Source organism: Pteropus alecto, unplaced genomic scaffold, assembly GCF_000325575.1.
Source record: "Pteropus alecto unplaced genomic scaffold, ASM32557v1 scaffold21, whole genome shotgun sequence".
Classification (NCBI taxonomy): domain Eukaryota; kingdom Metazoa; phylum Chordata; class Mammalia; order Chiroptera; family Pteropodidae; genus Pteropus; species Pteropus alecto.
The window spans coordinates 24,105,458-24,110,881 of NW_006436282.1; positions in this window are offsets into that span (position 1 = coordinate 24,105,458).

Below are 5,424 nucleotides of genomic sequence, written 5' to 3' on the forward strand. Positions count from 1 at the left end.
TCATAAAAATAAATGAATATTTTCACTCTTGAACCAATAAAGCAGATGAAAGCTGGAAGCCACGTATGCTCTCTGCGTCACTCATCCGGGCCATTCAAGGTCGTGGAGAATCGAACATTTTATGTTTTGCAGATGGGGGAAACTGAGGGAGCCCCAGGCCCGTGTCAGATAGTTGCCTGCCAGCTGCTCTAATATGGAAGGGCAGCTCTTCTGAAGGCGGGGACAAAGGCCAGGTTCTGTAGCATGGCACGTTCCAGCCTGGCTCACGAGTTCCGCCACACTTCTGGCTGAGTCCTCCTAGCACCCAGCAACCATGCGGCCTCATGACTTCGCACTCGCCACCCCTCCTTGCTAAAATACAATCCTGCCCCTTCCCACACGACAAACACCCGCTCATCCACTGCTCACTCGTCACCAGAAGCTGTTGGTCCTCCTGTGAGGCTGCACTGTCGGGCCCAGCCGCAGCACTTAAAAACCAGGTGACATTTGTGTTGTCACGTATCTGGTCAGCCCAGCATCTCCCACCAAAACATACATGGAGCATCACTAAGCCTGGATCCTTCTTAATTCATCTCTATGTGCCCAGGATGGGTCACGTAGCCAGGCACAGAATAGATGCTTGGTAAATGCTTGTAGAAGGTGTAAGTCATTCTAGTGGTTGTGGACATGGAGTAATGTGAAAGAAAAACAACAAAAAAAGATGATGCTTTCAACCCCCATGGTGCTCCCTAAAAAATTCTGGAAGAAGAAACAGGAAGGAGAAAGGCGTCCAACTTCCCGACCAGCCTTTCCCCAGGGGCTGTGTCTCCTCTCTGGGTCTAAGGGATATAAACACTCAGATTCCCTTTACTGATAAATAACTTCTCTTTTCATTAAAAAAAGGGGGGGGGATGATTTCTTCTGGGCTGCCAGGGAACACGTTTGTGGCTGTGACGGGTATTTGGGCAAAGACACTACAGAGAGGACTGGAATCACTTAAGACCTCCCCCATTTGGGGGGAGAATTGTTTAAGGCTTTTCTTCCCTTGAGAGGAAGTCACACCCTGGCAGATGCTGTCACCGTAAGCTCAGTTAGCCCTAAATGAGAAAACCCTGGGCTTCGGCAATAATAGCAATAATGTCTCTCGGTTGCTCCTTCAGTACAAAGGCTGGAAATTGAGTAGCAGACCTACAACAAGAGAGATTTTCCCTCTTGCTTGCGGGTGTCAGCCTCCCCACCAGGGGGCTGGAGTCAGGCCTGGTTAACGCATTTATCCAGGCCTCCAGGCAAGGCCTCCCTCTGAGGCCTGGGGCCGCCCCCAGCCTAACCAGGGCTGTCCTGCTGACTTTCCGCCTCAGGATCCAGTGCATCAGGCTATCTCTAAGCAACCTCCCCTCACAAAAGGGTCAGGTATTTTTAATTTTCATGGTGGGAGACTGGGAAATTGGGAATGGTTATTGATGGGAGAAGCCAACATGAGTTGGAGAGAAAGTTCTAAAACTTTATGTAAACTTTGCTCACTTCAGTGGTTCCAAAGAAGAAATGATAGGGGGTATGTATGGTGGGGCGGGGGGTGAGATGGGATGGGGAAGGGAATTCTTCTTCATGGGAGCATGGTCTGGCGGGGCTGCTTTATATGTGTAATTTTATTTAATAAACCCAAATACCCTTGAGACCTTTATTACTATCTACCGTACACATATGTCAAAACTGAGGCTCAAAGGGATAAAGGGACTGCCTGAAGCCACACAGCTAGTAGATCTGGGGGTCAGGATGTGAATATGGTCTGTCCATGTCCAAACCATGAACAAAGGACAAAGAGTAGGAAAGTCATTAAAAAAAATAAAAATAAAAAACCATTGCGATCAACAGTTTAAGATAGGGTCATCTTACATTTCTCGAATGGCTATTCTCTGCCAGGCATCGCTCCTTCTTATCCTTATAAAGCTTCCATTTGTCCATGAGGAAACTGAGATTCAGAGACATCATGCCACTTGTCCAAAGTCAGAACACTAAGAAATCATGGTTGTCAGGATTCGAACTCAAGTCATCTGGAATTATGATCCCTGTAGTAAGGCAGGGAGCAATACTCGTATATGAAGGAGCAAGAGAAATAAGAATAAACTTGTAGACTCTGATGAACCACTAGGAAAATAATGTCTTCTCTACGACACCAAGTTAGGACAGAATCCACCTCATTTCAGAGGATGATGGGGGTGCCGGTGAGAGGAAAAGGCACTTCCTGCGCGGCCGATGACCCCTGCAGGTCACAACACCTTCCCACTCTCCTCCCAGATCTAGGGGTAAGGGTGGCTCCCCAGATGCCAGAATATTTTAAGCTCCTCTTTAGTGGTTTCAAGCATAGACACAAATTCTTTGACAGTCATTCCGATGTGGAGGGGAGGCAGAGCTATGTCTCCTCCCTTAGAGTTTGGGTGGGCTTGTGACTTGCTTATAACCAACAAAATGCAGCAAGGGTGACTCGAAAATTTCCAAGGATGGCCCAGAAAAGGCAATGCGGCTGTCACCTTTTTTGCTGATATGCTTCCCGCTGAGTCCCTGAGCTTCCATGTAAGAAATCTGACTCCCACGGCATGGTCACAGCCGTGTCATGAGGAAGCCCGGGTCGTGCGTTCTGGCCAGCAACCTTGAGCCAGGTCCCAAAGAGCAGCCATCATCAACCACCAGATCTGCGCGTAAAGACTTTTCCAGATGATTCCGGTCCACAGCTTTCACGTCACTCGCCCTCCTCCCCCTTCAATCTCTGTATCTTCCCAGTCCAGCCTCCAGATACCATGGAGCCAAGAAAAGCAGTATCCACTGTGCCCTGCCAGAATTCCAAACACATGGAACCCACGGGCATAATAAAGTCATTGTTTTATGCCACCAAGTTTGGAGCAGATTGTTAGGCAGCAGTAGTAACCAGAACATCATCTCACTTCATTTATTTTTAGGGGCACCCATGTCCCCATCCTTAGCCCCCATGCCAAGCCCTTACTTTTCAATAAACTGTGTGGATAACAAGTGGCAGCAGTTCTGTGAAGCCTACAGGGGCTGATCTCATTTTTTAGCAAGGGCATTTTCAGACTGGCAAAGACCAGCCAGCTACTTTACAGCTGCCTCTCCTAACCAGGCTCCCAGCCCTCTTCAATCCTTCACTTCTAGCTGACAGCTTCCCATCCCCTCCCCTGTTCATCCCCAATTTGGACGGCAGAGACCTGTCAGTCCATTCAGCCCCCAGGGCAAAAGCTTCCCTTCAACTCTAGAGCCATTTATGTAGTCCGCTCCTCCATTATCACAAGCCTGGGAGCAGCTACAGGCTTTTTGTGAAGGGGGCTGGTATGAAGCCACCTTCCCGGGTATCTATCTGGCTCAGGTTTTACCCTACTGGCGAAATTCCATGGTTGTTAAAATTCTTCAAAGAACTAGATGAGCTCATTTCTCTTAAATTAGTGCCTGGTAGGAAGCCTCTCATCTTCCTAACACAAAGTTCATTATGGCACCCCAGTGCTAACTCACTATTAGCAAACCTTTCAGCCAGTAAACAGACTAAACTTCAGAGTCCAAATAAGACTTCTCATGACTGTATGTATGTGTATGTATATATTCATTCATTCATTCCTGAGTTCACTCTGAGATCTAGCATCCACTCAGCTAGAGTGTGCCGGCAAAGTTTTGGCTCTACGTAGATCAATGTCTCTTCTACTTACTAGTTAGTCCCATTTCCTCATCAGTAAGGTGGAGATAATAATTCTTACCCAGGGTTACTATGAAGATGGGCTGAGATAACGTTGATAGCCAAGTTGGCCGGAAATTAGGCTCGTTGAAGAATATAGTCTAAGATCTTGTTATTATTTTTATTGTTGTTATTGTTATTTTTGGTCACCCTTCAGCAAATCCAATCAACTCTGCCTTCCAAATAATCAAAACTCAACATCTCCACGGCCAATCGCCTAGTCCAAGCTACGATCACCTTTGTTTGCAGGATCGCAGTTTTCTCCTATCCAGTCCCCTGTTTCATCCCAGAGGCCGTTTGTCCCTCCTCACAGCAGCCAGAACAATGCAGTTTAATCTCGCCATGTCCCACTCAGGCTCCACACCTTCAATTGCTTCCTTTTCTTGCTCAGTAAAGTTTTTACGGGACTCTATGAGTTCACGTAAGATTGGACTCCAAGAGCCTTTATGACTTCATCTTTTCCTCCTCTTTCTCTTTTTCTCTCTTTCTCTCCCTTCCTGCTAGCCCTCAGATGGCACTATCCTCTCCTAGAGCCTTTGCACTTCCTGTTTCCCGGCCAGAGAATGCACAACTTGGTCCTTTATTTCTTCCACAGCTTGGCTCAAAAGCCATCTCCTCGTTGACCTCTTCCCTGACTATCCTATTTAAAACATCCCCACTGCCTCTTTTCTGCTTTATTTTTCTACAGTCCATCACCTTCTCACATAGAATTCACTGATTTGTTTAGATTTACTGTCCATTTCTCCCAACTACAATGCAAGCCTACTGAAAGCAGAGGTCATTATCTTGTTTATCGCCATCTCCAGTGCCCGAAACAGTGTCTGGCATACAACAGACCCTCAAGATGGAGTTGACTTGACCATTGACCACAGGAACAACCTACTCGGCTGCTTGCTAATATTCTACCTTAACGAGGATGACACTTGCTGTGTCGTCAGTCGTTTTGTTTAAAAATGTGGACAGCGTGCTTCCCTTTTCTCGTTTGAGACTATGCTAGTAGTAAAAGCCTTGAGTAAAATGCATCTGAAGTCAAAGGATGTAGGAATAATAACACCTTCTGATCGGTGGCTCAGAAGGCCCCCAAGAATCGAGCGTGGCCTCTCATTGTTAGGACCAGCTATGTAATTTGCGGGGCTTAGTGCACAATGGAAATGTAGAGTGACCCCTTGTTCAAAAGTATTAAGAATTCCAAGACCACGACAGCAGAGTTTTGAACTGAGCATGGGGCCCTTCTGAGCTCAGGGCTCTGCACGGGCTGCACAAGCATGACGCCATGATGCCAGCCCTGTTCATTTTCTACTATCATATGCATATTTTTGCACACAAAGGAAAACCAACCTTAGCTGGTTTGTTTACTTAGTGAACTTGATCCACACTAATATCTCTTTAAATTGCCATGAAGCTGAAAAGTTAAGGGTATCCATTCTGCCTGAGATCCACTGGTGTTCTGGCTTCAAAATAATCCACGTTTGTTTTGTACAGTGGTCCCCTCTCGTCCTCAGTTTCTCTTTCTGTGGTTTCAGTTCCCTGTGGTCAACCAGGGCCTGAAAATCGTAAAGGGAAAATTCCAGGAATACACCATTCGTGATTTTTAGAGTGCGCGCCACCATTGCGAGTCGCGTGATGAAGTCTCGCGACACGCCGCCCTCTCCTGCCTGGCACGGGAACCATCCCTTTGTCCAGCGTCTCCATGCGTGTGTTACCCGCCC